Source organism: Lepisosteus oculatus, chromosome 5 (genome assembly GCF_040954835.1).
Source record: "Lepisosteus oculatus isolate fLepOcu1 chromosome 5, fLepOcu1.hap2, whole genome shotgun sequence".
Lineage (NCBI taxonomy): Eukaryota > Metazoa > Chordata > Actinopteri > Semionotiformes > Lepisosteidae > Lepisosteus > Lepisosteus oculatus.
In genome coordinates this window covers 29,651,809-29,671,839 of record NC_090700.1, presented here as the reverse complement: position 1 = coordinate 29,671,839, position 20,031 = coordinate 29,651,809, and the positions used below count along the sequence as shown (strand labels likewise).

Here is a 20,031-nt window from a genome sequence, read left to right as displayed (position 1 = left end):
GCTTGGAAAGTATCTGTAATACACAGTGCCTTATTACATCAGTAGATTTTCAAAGATATTACAGGTATAAAAGTATATAGACTTTATGCTAGGGACTCAGCATTTTTTAAAGTGCTGTTTCCAAAAAATATGAAAGAAAACCGGACACAAGAGCCAAAGGTGTCCCTTCTAGACTGATACTAACTTAGCCTTTCCAAAGGCAATCTTTGGTGCTGAGATAGAAAGCTTGGGTGAAACGTTACATCTGGCCAGGCCTCCAGATGTTTAAGAGTGCACACACATACCCACACACGCAGAGACCCACTCACAAAGAGTCCTGGACAGCGTGCAGCAGTGATTATATAACCCAGGCTGGTGGTGACAGCTGGTGGTGACAGACACGCTGTCAGTTTGAGGTGGGGAAAGCAATGGTTGTTGCACTAACAGGACTGATGGGCAGGGCTGGAGGAACAGGAATCAACTGTTGCCTGCTCTTACTGAAACAATTTCCCAGAAACACCCACAATCACCCTTGCCTTCAGCAGGGGAGACCAGCAGGGAGCAGGTCTGTGCCCCTTTAAAATTCTCTGTTAGTCCACCTACGGTAATTACATCTTGTGATAACCCAGCCATTCTCACAGCACATCCAAATATTGAAATGTGTGCATATAAATATTCATATCCATACTTTGAACCTGAAAAAGTCTCCTGAAGGGCTGGAGTTTATTTAATTTTTATCATTTGCCAACATACTGCTTCAGATGACACCCACTGGGTCTAATGCATTCTGGGTTTAATGAGCTAAAGGCCCACAAATGGTACTGAGGGGGCAAAAAGGCAACAATTTTGTACAATTTGCATTAGCCAGTCAATAAAAAAAAAAAAATGATTTTGAGTAACAAAAGTGAAATGTCCAGCATCTGGAGCTGACATACATAAGAGGCAGAAGCTTGTGAAACCCAAAATGGATCCAACTGCAACGTAATAGGAGTCTTGTTGTTTTTTTCTATAATACAACCATAAAAAACAGCATTAGTCAGCCTCTTAAAATTGCTTCCTGCCCACAACTGTTCATTAAAAGCAGGAAAGCTATCAACAAGCGTTCATCAGAATCCCATGCCCTTCCATAGCAGGCGTGAGACATTTTTTTGTTTTTGTTTTTCTGTGACAGTGCCCAGGAGTACTCATTAAATGCATGACTAAAATACTCAAGTAACAAAAAAAACTTTGGCCTGAGATGTTTGTGCATGTCCCAAAATAAAAAAGCAATTGGCGTGGTTTTGTGCATTGAGTCTTCTGCGTTTGTGACCCAGAAATCACATACTGAATGACAACTCTCCTATTGCAATCAGTATAGTTGAAGATGTTGTCAGCATCATGCTTTGGTCAAACAGTGGCAATTCAGGAGGGTTTGAGTCCTGTATTTACAGCTTTCTTTCCTGATGCAATCAGAGGTGAAATGCATTAATTAATCAAATACACTTTCATCTGGCTCATACTGTAAACTGTCCTTTTACTGTACTTAGAACATTCCCCTTTGCAAAAGTGTTTTGAAAATGCTTTCACAGACACACGGCAGTAGCAAAGTCACTCAACAATTGTCCATTCAGAAAACTTTCAACTGGGAAGCAACACAGGAGGGAGGAGCTGGCCTACTGAGTGTTACAGTATGTGGTTACACCAGTACTCCCCTCTGTGTGCCCTTGAGGATGGCAGCCCCACGGGCACCTTCACACTATCAGCGCAACACATTGGACACACGAAACCACAGCAACGAGCGGGTGGAATAAACTAATGCCGAGTTTTCAGTGCACGCCTCTCAGAGAAAGCAGCTCCTTCTCCCTCAGGCCATGTGCAGTGGAGCTCTGCTCCTGGTGAGTACCAGTAAACACAGGTATGTGCTGGATGAGATGTGTGCTGGTCAGAGCTTCTTAAAGAAACAGATCCCTTGAGGGACACTGCAAACCACAGGGGCTATGTTACGAAACGGTCCACCTCTTACCCAAAATGCCACCATCTACCTCAACCAAGAATCCAGAACCCCTGTTCCCAGTCCTCACCCTCCTACTGGTTCTCAGCATTTGTGAAGATAACATTGTTAAGAAGTTAAGGAGCCAAGCATCTAACAAAACTCTGTCACATTAGCTGCAGAGGGGTGTAAGCTTTTCCTGAATCTCTGGCGTTTTCTGGCGTTAAGGACGTGCACATCCACCTCTCCTAGCTCCTCTCTGTCAATAGGCAACAACTGATCCCTCTGGAGGGACCAGAAAAAAAGAACAGGATTGGAATAAACCTCTGAGTCTGGCCATGCTGATAAAAGAGAGGATAAAGTCCTGCCTGGACATGATGAAGATTGTTGGCTTTGATCTCTCCCTCTGTGTTGTTGGATCTGGAATTCTCTCACTTCAGAAACATATTCCAATGAGGAAGAGGCCCACTTACACCAGCGCATGCTCATGGACGTGTATAGCCTTGAAACCCACATTATGGCATCAGGATTTTCCAATCCACTCCGCCGGAGGGCCTGGCACCACCAACACATTCACGGTTCAAGTAATTAACAGGAGATGTCATTCGCATAATCAAGAAGCTGGTCATACTGTACCACGGACCAGGATGGAAAGATCCCTTGTTTGTCAACCCTAGGCCATGCACTATGATTGGCAGAGATCAATCAGAAAGCAATGTTTTCCCATCAGGAGCAGATGGACACAAAGCATTTGACTGGAGGCTCTCAGCGAATCTCTGCCCAGCCGTCCAGCCTTACTCTTTCAAACAAGTTCTTCCTCTTTCCCTCTGTGTCCTGTTCTCAGTCCCTCCACAGCAGGGCAGCTGGTGAGGAAATTCCCTGAGCAAACCATGCCTGGGATCCCTTATTGAATATTTACAATGCAGCTGAGGAGTACTTAATTATCATAAAAGGAACATTTGTCTCATTAAGTATTTATAATGCAGAGCGCTTCTCTGTAGAGTGCTTTCGAACCAATGGGGGTGACAGACTGGCACCACATTATGCTGCCAAAGCCCGGGTGCACAGGAGACCCCTACCCCCAACCCCCTCGCTTTGTTAACTGGGCTCTACCTTCTCACCGTGGGAACGTCAGGCTTCCATCAACCCCAGGAGGCGCTCTTCTTCACGAAACCCTGCTGCTTGAAGCTGTCACCTGGAGAGAAGGCAAACAAAAATGGGCAGTTGGCTTCTGCATTCCTGTTTGTCTCCATCTATTAGGGGAAAGTGGGTTCTTATTCACAGACAAGGTTCAGGGCTGAATTAAGCCTCGCCTCAGGGTTTCCTAAGTGCAGCACGGAGAGCCCAGAGACATGGAAATGGAGTAACTACTGTATAAACACCTGGAATCTTTTCAGGCCATCAGTCATTAGCTGGCAATAGCATTCAGAGTTAGAGAGGTCTTTATAATCATAATTCAGCTGTAGTATAAATAAACAGCAGCTGTTATGTGATTACATATTCTAAATTTGCTTGGAGGTACATGCAGTAATGTTTTAATTCTTCTAAAGGTCCATATACCTACATTTGTAAAATACACAGTTTATTTTTGATACACACAAACCCTGTTTAAATTTTAACTTGGGAATGGTCAATTATTCTGTTTAATACCCATCCAATTTATAAATGGGGATCTGGAATTTACCCAAATCACTGGTGCGAAATTGGAGCCCCACTGGAAGCAGAGGGAGACCTTGCACCCATAGTCCTCTGACACCCCAGTCTCAGTCACCTGCCACAGGCCTCACTGTGACAGCACTGACTGGACGGGCAGTGTTTCTCTCAGAAACATCGCTGCAAGCTCACGACTCCCCCGGCCTGCTCTACCTCACAGAAGCACCTGACCAGCTGTGCGCCACTGCTGGGGAAATTGTGATCACAGCTTACAAAGTGTGCAGCCAAAGGCTACCCAGAAGCCTTTGAGTTTTCAATTTGGATGTTCTGTTCCTCCTTGACCTTTACAACAATTCCAAATGCCAGTGATTGCTTACAAATTGAAGTATATTACTGCCAATATAAATGCCTACATAGATGACTGCATATTAATAAATTCATATACTGTAGAAACACACCCTTGCAGATATACAGTAGACCATTTTTCAGAGAACTTCAGTTGAACTCTTGTCTTTCAAAGAACTGTTTTAGATGTATGACTGCTTTTAAATAAAAATGGAGACCATGTAACAATTTCTAAGCTGTATTTTGTTAACATTTACCATAATAAATCATTTTTTAGCAGTAAAACAGAAATGAAACAATCAACAAACAGTGCTTGCTCTAAAGATGTGACGTCAGTCAAAGTCAATCACAGTAAAATGCTTCATGTGTAGTTTTGATTTCTGTTTCTGTTTTTATACAAAAATGCAGTAAAGTCCTTCAGCTCCTGGGACTCTGGAGGTATTTTTATAACTCTGATTGGAACACCTTTATAGACTCTAGTTTCAGGATGTAAATGAATGAGCCATTGAGTCCATTTGCTCTCTGAAATGATCTCTGACACAGAAGAGAATACAGACATTGCTTTAGTATTTACAACGCACTAATTGACATTTGCATCTTTGCAGTATTAGGGGTCATGCAGTGACTAAAGTCTACTAAAGTCTCACAGCTCCAGGATCCTGGGACTGATTCTACCACTAGGCATCCATCTATATAGAGTCTGAATGTTCACCCATGTTTTGGGGGGGTATTTGCCAGGTGCTTCTGATTCCTTCCAAATCCCAAAGACATTATAGCTAAGTTTAATCAACTATTCTAAATAACTTCTTTTTCCATGGGTCTGCAATGCATCAGCACCCAGTCCAGGAGGAGAGAGCAGTTGGGTGCTCACTGCCGCTATAGGCTCTGGCCTACTGTAACTCACACCATGAAGATAGATGGCTGACCAATACTGGATGAATGGAGATTTACTTATAGAATAGCAGGATTTGCAATTATGGGACAAGATGACACAGAACGTCTCATCGCCCGGTTAAAGCCCAGAGGGCGGATCAAGTTTCTGCTCCACATACACAGATAGCAGTTAGCTTACTGAGAGCCTGTCAGTCTACAAACCTCCTAATACACAAACTCTGCTTTTTTATATTTGATTTTCATATGTAGAGAAAGCAAAGCACTTCCTAACATCAGCAGCAGAAATGCGAACTCTCTGAAACATTTCCTATCCTGCACATAATCTCAGGTGAGAGCACAGCAGTCCAAACACACAGCAGCAGGGTGAGGCCCGGCCAATGAAACACAGAACGAGTCATGGGATCTGAAACACGACACAAGCCGAGGGGATCGTGTTGTCCACCATGGGAATCTGACCCGTTTTCAAGACTCAGGTTTTCTTCTAACCCGAGAAGACTAACAGGGGTCCCTGTCACTTCACACACATTTCAACACAATCTGGGGGCAGCATTCACAATACTTTCCTTGGCTTTATGTTACAACAGCAGGGTTCACATCATGCACCATGTGACATGGCTTCATGTGAGAAATGTCCCACTGGATTTGAAGAAGGAAACCGTCCAAGACAGGGAGACAGATGTTAGAAAGCAATGAAAAGAAAGTGTCAGATCTAACCAAATTTATACAAGATTTAGCTGAATAACATCAACAACAAAACTCTTTTGAAGTGCCTAGAATTTTCTTCATCTTATGAGAGTTGCACATCAACAATGCTAAAGATCTATTACCTAAGAAAGCACATTTCTTTTGACATGACATTTACGCTTAAGTGATTAAAAAAATCAAAAGACAGTAAAGTTTAGAGATTAAGAACCAGTATTGCACATTGACCTTTCTGGCTGAGACATGCTGTCGAATCAGGAAACCAGAAGATGCTATAAAAATGACAAGAGAAAGAATCCAACTGGCAAAAATCCCACTGAAATCTGGATCTTTCAGGTCTGGGTTGAATTCCATTACCCAGGCAGTAAGAATGCCTTTCAGATAAAGCACCCACCTCAGCAGATGGCACACGAAAGCAGAGTTTATAGCGAACAAGGGGTGCAAAGTGCTCCCGCACCTCGGCCTCTCAAGGTCCAATTCGATCCACTGTGCTTATGTTGCTCTGAGTTGCTCTGTTCTTTGTGACTTTGGTCTCTCCCTCTCACTGACTCGCCTCCCTGCACTCCTTCGTGTATTCCTCTCCGGTCTCGGTCCCTTCTCTCCCCCCCCCCCCCCCCACCCTCTCTCCCAGCCTCCTGTCCAAGGACGCGAGATTAGCAGGGCAAAGACCGGCCCCGGAGATTAACGAGACATTTTCAGCAGCCAATCACCTCGCCTCACGCCGTCTTGTGAAGAACACGGAGGGGCTGGGAAAGAAACACTGCAGAGGAGGCCGAGTCACTGCAGCGACAGTGTGTGTGTCTCCACATGCGGATCTGTGTACAGGTGTGGGCAAACACGCTCCCCGTCTTCTCACTAGATTCATTACATTTTCACAGACGTTGTACCTTTTGAGCGCTTCAGTTTACAGGGGATCAAGAAGCCCTGAAAGAGAAAAATGACTACTTCTGCCCTTAAGAAGACAGAAAATGGACAGTAAGCAGTATTACTCCACTAAAACCCCAGGTTTGCCTTCAGAATGAATGACAATGATAGGCTGAATCCTGGGACTCCCAATGCACAATATAACAACACAGACTCAGACTGTACTTCACAAAGCGAATGTAGAAACTAAACATTAAATTGCACCAGATCTTTATTTTAAAATGAGGCTGCTTAGGTGGCATGGTGACGCAGTGGTTAGCATTAATGACTCACTGTGCTGGGGCCCTGTGTTCAATTCCGGGGTGCTACCTGTGCAGAGTTTGTATGGATTTCCTACCACAGTCCAAATACATGTTGGGACTGTTGGGGGCATACCCCAAGGCAACCACTAAGAAGGGCATGGAGGAGAAGGAAGATGATGATGATGGGTGTACCCTGGCTATCGTTCAGCTCCCCCAGAACCCTGTATTGGATAAAGCAGTTACAAAATGGATGGAAGGGTGTTTTGCACTTAAACTAGCCGTTCTCCCAGTCCTGTTTTTAATTATAAGTTTACCACCATCTAATTACTAAAACATAGCTATTGCCATGTCTCCTCCTTCGCTTCTTTAATCTGTCAAAAACTGTGTTTTCATCCCCCTCTTGAACAAGCTTGAAGTATCAACATCATCTTCAGATTCCGCCCACTGTAGAATGAACGCCACCCTGAGATCCTACCACAGACAGCTATTGTATTTGTACTCTTGTCTAACGTTCCAATGCTTTACACAAAGTGTTGTGGGGGAAAGGCAACATGCTACCCAGCCAAATTGTTGAAGCTGATACCCAACTTCTTTCAAGAAATGGCTTGAAAGAGATTGATTTACGTTTAACTACCAATCAGGCTAGATGGCTAGCTCAGACAGTTCTGTGAGGAGGAATGGGCAGACATCGCCCAACCTAGGTTAGCTATATTGTTTCAGACCTATCCAAACAGAGGTATGTCTATAATTCAAGTAAAAGGTGCTTCAATCAAGGACTAACTCAGGGGTGTGCACACTTATCCATCCCAATTTTGAGCATTTGTTTTTCACTTAGCGGTCATGTGCAGATGTGTAAATAAAGGTAAATGATGTTCTGATTTAATGTATCTTGATTTTAGGCTGTAAGGCCACAAAATGTGTCTATGGAAAGAGTGTGGAGACTTTCTATATTCAGTATATCTCCTTACACAATTATGAATGATTTAATAATTAATTATGAATGTGTTTATATCCAATATATCTTTACCAATTATTAAAGTACTGTATATATAAGTACAGTAAGTATACACAGAGATGTCAATTTAAATTTTGAATAAAAGAATGAGACATACAGCTACACTACACTGATAAGACTCCATTAGAGTGAAAGCACTCTGTAATTACTGAGCGGTTACTACTTATTTATGATCATACCAAAAACAGAATCCCAAAGTTCTCAACTTTTTTATTCTTATTTAAAACGAAGTCTCAAAAATTAAGCCTTCATTCTCTGCAGGTGCTTGACAACATAATTAATTGTCTAAATGACTATTTCTGGCCATGTCCAGGTGTTATGAGCAGAACACTCTGAGCACAGCCACTCAGCTCTGTCAAGCACCAGATGGGTCAAAACCCTCTATTTATTTGGCAACAGAACTATTGAAAAATTAATCACCTGATAACTCAGTTCAACAAATTAATGAATAATTAATGCTTCAGACGGCTTCAGACAAAGAGTGTGAAGACTTGTGTCTGCTACTGTATATATGCGTGATGTGCTATTATAAAACCACATTTTCTGAGGAAATAATGTGTTTTTAATGTTTGTAGACATTGCCAAATAACTACAGGATATTGCTGAAGCCACAATCGTCAGAATTCAAAACTTTGGTTTGAATGTCACAGGGCCAGGTACTTAAGGTCAAGTCACCTTCATAAATACTTTCAGTGACGGAAGGCAAACATTTTAAGGTTAATGTTAAGTGTGATCTGCCAGGGCAGAACAGAAAATTGGAAATTTCCATATTTGGAAATACTCAAATACTCTTAACGCTAATCAGAAATGATTATACTTAATACAGCTTCAACACTTGGCATGATATTTAGACATGATTCTAAAAAAAGATAATTGAAGAAAAGGAAAGCAGGAAATAGCTTTTCTGATAGGTGCCAAGCTGTCACTGCAATTCTTCCAGAAATGTCCTGTCTGGACATCAGGAGAAGGTCAGCTTTGATAGCATTTTGTTCTTCCTGGGAGAGAATGTTAAGTAAACATAGTACAAAAGGGCACAGTCAAACTTTTAAGAAGGGACATCAAAGGAAAAGTGGAAGGAAAGCCTTCTTTCAACAAGAGAGCTTATATCGCACACCTGTTCAGAGAATCCTTCAAGTCCTGTTGAGCTTTAACAGCATGGCTGCTGGAAAGCTGTGACATCGAGTTCCCATTTCAATGGCTTTTCCAGCTGAAAGTAACAAGGGGTATTCCACATCCCTCTTTAGATGACAGACTCATCAGAGGACGCACTAAAATCATATTAGTCATCTGTATTTCCAAATCTAAGCGAAAGTGAGGCTTTGCTGGCTCTCTGCTACCTATCACTGTCCAGGTCACTATGATAAATCAACAGGGGTAAGAACTTCCAGACATGTGACCACACTGGGAGAACTTCTCCTCTAATCTTCTCTTCTGTGGCAGCAAGCTAAAAGAGCAGAACACCATCTTGAAACCCACTTGTCCCTGGATGTCTGATGACGCATGTTCAGATCAATAGTTTTCATGACTAAGTTGGGATTTGCAACAGCAAATTTTAATCACATTCTAATGAATGCATAGCGTGTCACTGATGAGGCCCGAGTTCGTACGGCATTTCCCCATGAGACCAAGCAAGATTAGGCAGATGCTTCATGAAAGAGCAAGCTAGTCCTGTGAGGGGAAGTTTATGCCATCAGTGCTTCCTGTTTGTTTCATTTTTTGAGGCAGACACTATTACATTTTTGTTGTGTGTGACCATTGGCTTTAATTCTGGGCCAGAGTTTATCGACACACTGCCGCAACAATGGCAACAACACTGCAGCAACACTGCACAAACAACAGCTTTCAAAGGCTTTTAATGAAGCTGAGAAGTCTTATTTCCGGACCAATTTGTTGGTGTTTTCAAAGCTACAACAGCAACAGTTTGGTCCAGAAATAAGGCTTCCTTTAAATATTCCATTAGAAAGAAACAAAAAAAGAAAGCAAGTGTTTCCAATTGGCTGAAACGGTAAACTTGCAAACTCACTGCAGGTTAGTGCTTTCCATGCAGTGTGCCAGGCACCTTACAGTGACCTTGAAGTGTCAAAAGTGAGTAAGATCAGCTAACATTCCTGCAAGCACCACGGGGCTCCCAGTGTGAGAAAAGTTAGGTAGCTTGGCAACGCATGATTCAGAGGAAGGCACGCTGTCGTCATCTTTCATTCACTGGTTATCCCTCACAGGCCAGGGATGACTTTCCATTCCATGAGCCAGACGATAACTGACAAGTTCAGTACAGGATAGACATGGTGTGTTAGGTGGAGCAAGTGTTATCTCAGAAGGAACTGCGCAATGTCTCTCCAACTCTCACTTCTCTTCCTCATTTGGATTCCTATTTCTGGGTTTCTTCCTTAATGTTCCCCTGTCACCTGGTTCAGTCGGGGGCCATAATCTCCCAGGAGTTTATATCACTGTTACTGTACATCGTTCATCTTTGCTTTCCCCATATCTTTGAAACAATCCTTGGTTAAGCTAACATCTGGATGACACGACTTACCCAATGGAGTGCTGGGGGTAGGAAAGAATACTGCTGTTGATGTGTCTGTCCTCCCACTTATAAGATCGTCTGCTAACAACTTAGTTGATACGACACTTAAGTGTGCTCTGCATGTCTTTCAGTTTAGCTTCAGTGTGAATGTTATGATCCTCAAACACCTGCTAACTCTGGCACCCAAATATATCAACCAAAAACATTTTCGAGTAGTAGGCTACATTCTCCAGACTCGCATCACGAATCCTCAATCATTTGGATCTTGCAGATAGAGGACTTTGCTCTATAGAATGTTACGTTTAAGTCCCATCTACTCATACACCTCAGTAAACAAGATGGCACTTGTGTGTGGATATGTTTCTGTCAAGGTATCGTACTGGAGTGTGGTAACTGAAGTCAGGGTGGTTTTAGGGACTAGCTTCGTTTAAGATTAACTAACATACTGTACTGCTCATCCAGAAAATCATCCGAACACCAGTAGAAAGCTTATATGTTATCAAATGGAGCATGGTGCTCAGAAAGTTTGAAAACTGGGTTGGGGAGGTGAAAACCCTTGTTTAACTCCTGTCTTGATTTCAAAAAGCTCTTTCATGAATCCTGAATGAATTCTTGAGGTCTACTGCACGTATATTATCACAAGGAGCACCATTCATCATGAAGATCTTCCAGAGTGCCTCACAATTCAGAGTCAAACACGTTTGGGAAATTAAAGAAGTAGCAGAAGGGTTGGTGTTGTTCCTACCATATATACATCCATTTTCTAATTCTTCCAATTTTGGGTCGTGGTGGAGCTAGAGTCTACCCTGACAAGTAACAGGCAGAAGGCAGGGTACACCCTGGACAGGACGCACACAAGGTGGAAAACATACAAACTACTGTACACACAGATAGGACCCCCCAGTCAGAATTAAACCCACAGACCCAGGACTGTTAGGCAGCAATGCTAATCACCGAGCAACCACGCTGTGCTGTTCACAATGTTTTTCCTGTAATTGACAGACTGTAAAAATCCCGTTGGCTGTGCTTCCTGAGTATCTGAACCCACATGGGGATTCTGAGAGAAGCTCTTCAACAAGAGGAATGAGACAGTCTTGGGAGATTTGTTTCAAGCTTTTGCCTAGGATGTACAGCAGAAGGATCCCCTGAGTAGTTTCTTCAGTTGGATTTTCCCCTTTTTGAAGGCTGTCACACTTATAGCACCCTTGAAATCATTCAGAGTTGAGTTACCTCTTCACTCCAGTCATGCATGATGAGGACGTGGAGGTGTGGTGTTAGTTCCTCTTCACTGTGCTTAAAAATCATCACACTGTATCATCAAAGGTCAAAATAGTGAGCAAGTGGTGAGCAACAGAGATGATTGAAAATGTACACTTGCAAACTGAGGGCTATAAAACTCCCAGAATGACTGGAAATGTAACAATTTTTCCCATATTTTCTCCAAATAAGGAAAACAGAAAGGTGTTTAAAAATTACACTATTGCAAATATTAAAATAAAGTTCAGGGTTATTTAATTTAAAAACAAGCAGAAAACATATTAAAATGAATTCACTAATATCATCTGAATGTGCATCAAAGTATCACAAGACAAAAATCTGTTGTATATTCTGACAGTGGAAAAAATTAAAGGAATGGAAAGAAATATAACCTCTTATTCCAACAACAAAAGCTTACAAGTCACTGATGCAGTTCAGTCTCCATTATGAAACCATCTCTTATTCAAATCAGGCAGCTGGAAAAGCCCCCAACATGACCAGCTGACTTTAAAGCTGACTTTCACTGCTTTGTGACCATAAGACAAACATGGCATTCTTGAGCCATAAGATTAACACCACGGCACTGCCAGAAAACATTTAAACACCAGAAGAGAAACACATCAGCAAATGTCAATCTGTGCTCAAAATAAACCAGTGAACTGGTCACTGCAAGACTGGGTCTATACGTCACAAGGCACTGCTGTGTTGCAATAATGTAGTTCAATTATTCTTATATTACTGCTGGAGCTTCTGTGGGCACAGATTATGAAATGGGTACCCAGTCTGCAGTAAATCTCATCGTAATGCAGAAAGAACAGCTGAGCTTTACGTTATCATTTGCAAACATTCTCCAAGGCCAAGAAGAAAAGACCATGTTCATCCTTCCATGAATTCCTCATGCAATTGAGCCTTAATCAAAGGTGACATTCTTTTGAGGTTTCCTGCATCTGCCTAACAGAGAGCTACCTTCCCAAGACCACAAGAGTGAATACCTACTTTTTTTATATCCCCCGTGACATAAAGAATTCTTAATTCCTCTACAGTTTTCATGGCATTACATTGTCAGCTACAGGGTTCTTCCATGTTGAACTGATCTCCCTTAAATATAGTAAGAGAACCCAGTTCTCCCAGAGTACTTTCATGCTTGTGGTATCAGCAATTCCTACAAGACTTGCCGCACGTGACATACAGTGCCACACTCACAGGCAAAATTTGAAAATGTATTCACAAATCTTTTGTAGTACGAACGCAGGCCAGTTCTTTCAACCGGATACATATTTTCAGTCGCCAACTCTAAAAGACTATGAAAGAATGATAAATGATGTGCGTTTAGTGGAGTCAAACGATGTAAATCGAGAGTTCGAGGTGGAAAGGAACCAGAAAAAAAAGTCCTTTCCGGGAACTAAGTTGCTGATAGAGGTAAGCAAGTCTTGACCTGGTCAATACTCAAACAGGAGACTTCTAAGGAGAAGCAGTTGCTATTAGAAGTCAACTTGGGGGACCACTGCCTCAGTATTGCGGCCAAGTATTTAGTCATTAAATTAACTATCCCATGGAGCTGAGCAAGGGACTGGCCCTTGTATCCTGGCTAAATTCCACTCTGAGTTTGCACAATTGCCACCCCTAATGGTCCCCCTTAATTTAGTAGGTGCAACAGCTCCTCAGACCGCTACCTAATCTGCTGTGTAGGGGGCTGCTGGCTCACAACAAGTCACCCAGGTAGAGGGTGCACTTTAGCGGTAGATAAGGCTGGTCCCCTCCTATATGTAAATAGCACGAAACGTTCTACAAAAATCTGAAGAACTCTCCTAATCGCACCTCTTTAAAGGGGAACACTATTTTTATATTTTGAGGTTTGAAAGAATCAGCATTGATCGGTGCATTTCAAACCACAATAAAAGTAAAATGTAAACAGAAACTTCTAAAACCTCCAATTTACATCATAAAATAGACTAAACTTCCAGGTTGTGCACAGCACCATATTCTGCGATTCAAAACAAGGCAACAAGACGTCTGAAGACATAAGGCAGCCTTATCGCACTGTAAACAAGCAGGCTTGCGAATACAACTCTTTTATTAAGTTTTAATCCAATAGAAATATTCGGAGACGGTTTTGTCGACAAATACTACTTACTTTCTAAGTCTGTATGCAGATCACGTTGGAACATTTCTGGGGTGAAATATCTAATGCAGAGCCTGTATTTATTCGCTCATACTTCACATTATACTAGTCATTACAGTGACTAGAGGGCAGGAAAGGGCTGTGTCCCAAGGTTTGGGACAACATGGTGACTTACACTTCTTTCACAAAGTTCACGATTTTGTGCTTAATTCGAATGTTTAAAGAAAAACTCTATACCGTCAATTAATTTATTTTGTCACCTAGATTTAGTAACTGGTCTGAGAAATTGGTCTGCTGGAATTAGCTGCTGTCTGGGAGTATTTTCTCATTCCTCCACTTGATTTGTTGAGTATTGGGGCAGCCGTACAGACGGGCACTGGACTGTACCTCAGTGGTGGATGTGTGTTGCCCCTCCTATGAGTAAAGCAACATGGGTTGAAGAGAGGCGTACAAGTACATGGAGTTTTTAAGTCAACTATTATTCTTTCTATGGCATAGTGGCACAGTGGCTAGCTCTGCTACCTTGCAGTGCCTGGGGCGCTGGCTTCAATTCTGCCCCTGGGGTGCTATATGCATGGAATTTGTATGCGTGGGTTTTCCCTGAGCACTCTGATTTCCTCCCACAGCCTAAAAACAGTCTGGTAAGTTAACTGGCTTCTGTGAAAAGTGGCCCTGGTGTGGCTGGCTGTGTATGTGTGTCTGTATTCGTATGTGTCCTGCAACTGACTGGCATCCTGTGTACTCTGCCTTGCGCCCATCGCTTACCGGGGACAGGCTCCGGCTCTCTCCCGACACTGTGCCAGATAAAGCAGTTAGAAAATGAAGGATATATGGATTATTGTGTTGCTCTTAATATGCTGCTCAATATAAAATGGCAGGGCTCCACCTGATCTTGCCCATGCCAGCGAGCCCCTGGATGGCTCTCTGATTGATGACTGGCAAACAGCACACAAGGAGATTTCTCACAGCCCAGACACTCTCCCTGGGTGCCCCTCTGAGAGGTATTCAGATAGAGAGCCCTCATCCTAATGTGACACCATTCTCTGCCAGCATCTGCATTCCAGAGCCAAACACAGGAGCCTGGGACACACTTCAGTGCTTCAGATGGCAAACACACAAACAAGCTCAGAAAGCAGAAGGAAAGAAAAACTTGGGTGTTTGCCTGTCCAGGCCTATGATTACAAAATTACGCTCAGAACTAAACAGCACACCCACCCGTTTTTCTCAGAGTTGTACTGTGGGGCGTTTTGTTGGGGGTTCTCTCCTGTAACCATGCCTGACAGGCCCTGTTTTACAAACTACCGACTCACATAGACCCAAGGGGTGAAGAGGTTTGTGTACTGTCAAATAAAATACCAACTCTTAAGTGTTTTCTTCCAAGCCATCTGAAAGAAAAATCCACTGTTTTGGTTTATCTTTCACAACAGCTTTCTTTTTCACTCTGCAACATTTACTCTTTCTGATTTTTTTTCTGACATGGAAGGAGAAAATGATCGATGGGTTTTCACACAAGCATATGTTTAAGATACCCTGTCCGTTGCCAATCCATACACGGGAAGTAGCCATATCCACTCATTTTCAGGTTTTTCTGGATACATCTCAGTGTTCACCCCATTATCTGCACTCTCTGCGTTCTCTGTACTACACTGTTCCCAAAACAAATGTGGATGCCTATGTCTCAGAATTTCAGAATTAATAATTAATTGCATGGAAATGTACAAAAAGGCTTCTGAAAACACACCACATCATATCATGTGTTTATACCCCATTACTGCCATTCCTTGTTCAAAGAACACTAACAAATTAGCAAAGGAAGGCCTACTTTTATTAAATCATTCTTGACAATTCCCTAGAATCCTGTTTGCACGTAAATGTCCATACCTTACAAGTAATAGACATATGACTCACTGATCTATAAATATTTGCTGTGTTTTGGCTTCCTTCTGTGGATGGTGGGCTACATTAGCATTTTTTCTCAGTGTGTTACCCCTGTACTGAGTGACTGATAAAAGCTATCTATAAATAACACCCCTCATTCTCCCCAGTGTAGCCAGTGAAGCACCATCAGACCTTGGAGATTTAATGTAATGTCTGCCTATCCGTAAGGCTAATATAGACTTTTCTTTCTCCAGCCTCTGACAAGGGCCACATCACTGATTTCTTCTGTAGTAAACAGCACCGGGAAACAAATATTAGTTTATACACCTGCCATTTCCCTTTCATCATCTACAGAGCTCTGAGCCATTTTATGTCTTCCGTTATTGCCCATTTATTGTCTGGTGCTGAAATAATATACAATTTATTTCAGCTTCAACAGCAATATTATGTTCCTTCTCCACATCTGATATCTTTTTTTTACCTGTACTTCATTGTGTTTTCCTTAACTGGAGGGTTTTCCTTTAATTGTTCCAGTAACTGCATTTTCTTCACATTTCTTTTTTGGAGCACTTCCTTTTAGAGCACACGGGATCAATCTGTCCTCTGATTCAAGCTGAACATCTTGAATTGTTTCTACTGACTCTGTATCTACCCTGTCCCATTCAATTCATCCATTTTCTAACTACTTCATCCAGTTCAGGGTTGTACGCCTATCCTGGCAAGCAACGGGCGTAAGACAAGATACATCCTGGCCAGGATACCACTCCATCCCAGGGTATACACAGACACACCTGGGCCACTTTTCCCAGAAGTCAATTAACCTGCCAACATGTCTTTGGACAGCAGGAAGAAACCGGAGCATCAGGAGCAAGCCCATGAGAACACAGGGAGAACATACAAAGTTCATACAGATGCAACCCCAAGGCCCATTGCTGTGAGGCAGTAATGATAACCACTGTGCCACCAAGCCTCCCATACCCTTATACTTTTGTTAAATTCTATCTAATTCCTTTATAGTCTGCTCTTCTAAAACTGTAAGCCATTTTGTTAGACAAACTTCTTTGCATGTTTTGGCAGAGCAGTAGGAGAGGACCAGATGGTGGATTTTGCTCCAGGAGCCTGTGGGGATGACCTTACACCCACCATCATCTGACCAGTACAGCGGCAGTGATCACACGTGATCTGAAATAAACAGGAAACACAGGCTTCATGGAGAAAGAGCTCCAATCTGAGACCTACCACATTGCAGGTGGAAGACTGAGAGCTGCTCACAAGGGAGAGAGTGAAAGCTGTAGAGACCAAGTTGGGATGGGTGAGTGCACCAAGATCATAGGCATGGTTATAGACACAATGTAGACTGAGGTCACAGGCATGATGTGCACTATGGTCATAGACACGGTGTGTACTGTGGTTATAGACACAGTGTGTACTGTGGTTATAGACACAGTGTGTACTGTGGTTATAAACACGGTGTGTAATGTGGTTCTAGATATGGTGCATACTGTGGTTATAGACACAGTGTGTACTGTGGTTCTAGACATGCTGTATACTAAGGTTATAGATACGGTGTGTACTGTGGTTTTAGACATGGTATGTACTGTGGTTCTACACATTCTGTATACTAAGGTTAAAGACACGGTGTGTACTGTGGTTCTAGACATGCTGTATACTAAGGTTATAGACACGGTGGGTACTGTGGTTATAAACATGGTGTGTACATGGTGTACACATGGTGTACATGGTGTGTGCTGTGGGTTTAGACATGTTTATATTTATGTTTATCTGACCTTCTGATCCCAGAAGCTTAGGAGAGCTGAGCCTGGTACTGAGATGGAAGATGAGGAACACCAAATTGCATCTGTCAGTGGTGTTGGTGGTCAAAAGGTGGAGCTCATACATCTGGACCAGAACTTGGATGCCAGTAGTGTGACTGGGGGTGCTAATGCAATAGGTGCCTTTGGAAGAGACATGATAGCAAGGTTCTTACTGCTTGGCCATTAAAGATCCCATATATCACATTGTTTATTAATGCAAACATATATTTTCTTCATGCTGTTCATTACAGTATCAATCAGAGTGTGGACCAAACTAAAATCCATTTTAACAAAAAATAATCAAGTATTTTTTGCCAAATGGTGTAAAAGCCATATCACTCTGCAACTCACAACTGGCAACCCACTGAAGCTAAGCAGGTGTGAGCCTTGTCAGTACCTGGATGAGAGACCTCCTGGGAAAAACTAAGGTTGCTGCTGGAAGAGGTGTTAGTGGGGCCAGCACGGGGTGCTCACCCTGTGGTCCATGTGGGTCCTAATACCCCAGTATAGTGACGGGGACACTGTACTGTAAACAGGTGCTGTCCTTCGGTTGAGACGTAAAACCGAGGTCCTGACTCTCTGTGGTAATTAAAAATCCCAGGGCATTTCTCGAAAAGAGTAGGGGTGTAACCTCCTGGCCAAACTTCCCATTGGCCCTTAGCAATCATGGCCTCCTAATAATCCCCATCTATGAACTGGCTTCATCACTCTGCTCTCCTCCTCATTAATAGCTGATGTGTGGTGAGTGTACTGGTGCACTATGGCTGCCATCGCATCATCCAGGTTGGACTGCACATTGTTAGTGGTGGAGGGGAGTCCCCATTACCTGTAAAGCACTTTGAGTGGAGTGTCCAGAAAAGCACTATATAAGTATTAGCAATTATTATTAATATTATTATAAATCATAATAATCATCATCATCAGCTAGGTTTATTTAAACTAAAAATTAAGAGCTCTCTCAAAAGAAAATAAAAATTTAAATGATTAATCTGACATGACAGTACAACAATATTTGTCAGATTAACATTTTTATACTCCTTCAGTGCAGTTCAGCCATGAAAGAAAATTACAAAAGGCCAACATGCAGCTGTTTCATCATTCTGCCCTGCAAAAACATGAGCTGAATTCACCTTTTTTCCTGATGCTTGTTTTATTTTTAAACACCACAGTAAATCTGTTGTTTTTTTTGTTCTGTGTGACTTCCACAAGTTATTTCCCAGGCCGAATGATTATTTCTGTCAGCTCCCTGCCATTTTCCCTGTTAAGTGAACCCTCTGTTTGAACATGGCCGTAGAGTTCAATTGAATTGAACTGAATGCTCCTACACACCCTGCCCACTCCAATCCAGATGAGTGGGCACACAGCTCTGTTCCTGTGATTATGTATAAACCAGCATTAACCAGCATGTGGCACAAACACAGTCACCAGCTGTACCACTGATACAACTGTTTCTAAAAAGCATGCAAGCCCTGCAAAATACATGGTTTAAAACTGACCCGGGGTGAGCCAATCTATGCTGCCATACAAACCCTTTCAGATTTTTATGTAAAAGATCCAGTGACATGCTTCGTTTTTCAGCTTTGTTCACCTCTACATCACATGTAAAAACCGTAGAAACATTAAGAAGGGTGCAATTGTGTACGATGGGACCTTTTTGTCACTACAGCAACTTTTAATGCAGAGTCATCTGTGCTGGTGTGTGTAGTCGCTGAATTATCCTGTGCAGAAATGCCTTCTGTTCTTGAGCTTCTCTTGGTAGAACAGAACAGCTGTATGTTTGCAGGCAGGCAGCTTGACAGTTTTGATTATGAGGTGGGCTGAAAGCACCCAAACTATTGCTTTTCCTGTTCCATCAATGTGGTAGTGAGTGTTCCTCTCCAAAGGGAAGAGAGACATTTTGTCAGTCCTGCTGTGAACAGTGGGCTTAGACTGAATAAGCGACAGACCAGATCAAAACCCTGTCACCCTTGTGAAAACAAAAGACATAAACGTTGCTCATTTTCATGTTGTAGACAATTCTTTGAACATCCAAATTCAAACTTAAGCATTGTGGGAAAGGAGAGGAGACCTACTGTACATGGGAAATATGGACAGAAACGTAGGAGAGCAAAAGGGAACTTGAGGTGACTTACCGACCTCTTCCCACTCGGTGGTCTCTCAGGTGACCTGCCAACCAGACCCACTCAGTGGTCTTCCAATAATCTGATTTATGAGCACAGCGCCACATTCGGTTACCTTTAAGTTCCAGCCAACTCCATTATTAAAAACGTTTTTTTTGTTGGCAGGCACATAACTTAAGAATATATGTGTTGCTATTTTGGAGATTTCTGATTAAAATTATGTCGGTATTTTAGTAAATCTCCATCTAACAAAGCAGAAAACCCCACTGTTACACGGAGTGACTCTCTGAGCTTTTCAGTCTTCACCTCACACTTGCAAGCATCACAGATAGATTAGATGGACATATGAACAGACGGATTAGAGAAACGATGGCAACAACAGAATTTCTGCTTCTTAACATTGAATTGAACAACAGCAGGAAAAAAAATTATCCGGTACAAAATAGCAGCAGCAATCTTTTCCTTCCATCAGGCTGTCACAATAGAAAATAATCAAAGGCAAGATCAGTACGATTTCCCGGGCTTTTAAACACCTAATTCCCAGCTGGGCTCCAGCTCCTTATCTAGATCCACAATCCCTGCCCCCCACCCCC

At 42.4% G+C, this 20,031-nt stretch overlaps 1 protein-coding gene across 3 annotated transcripts in view; it reads right to left on the bottom strand.

Annotated features, from left to right (window-relative positions):
- Nucleotides 1–20,031, bottom strand: part of pacsin1b (protein kinase C and casein kinase substrate in neurons 1b) — a 101,800-nt gene that overhangs the window by 69,812 nt on the left and 11,957 nt on the right. The window contains exons 1-2 of one of the 3 annotated variants that reach the window (XM_015342306.2): nt 5,937–6,121; nt 3,062–3,143 (exon numbers count right to left, since the gene is read on the bottom strand). The gene's annotated coding sequence lies outside the window, so the exon portion shown is untranslated. Of the gene's footprint in view, nt 1–3,061; nt 3,144–5,936; nt 6,122–20,031 lie in introns of those variants that run through there. The other 2 variants (XM_015342304.2, XM_015342305.2) reach the window with 2 other exon arrangements.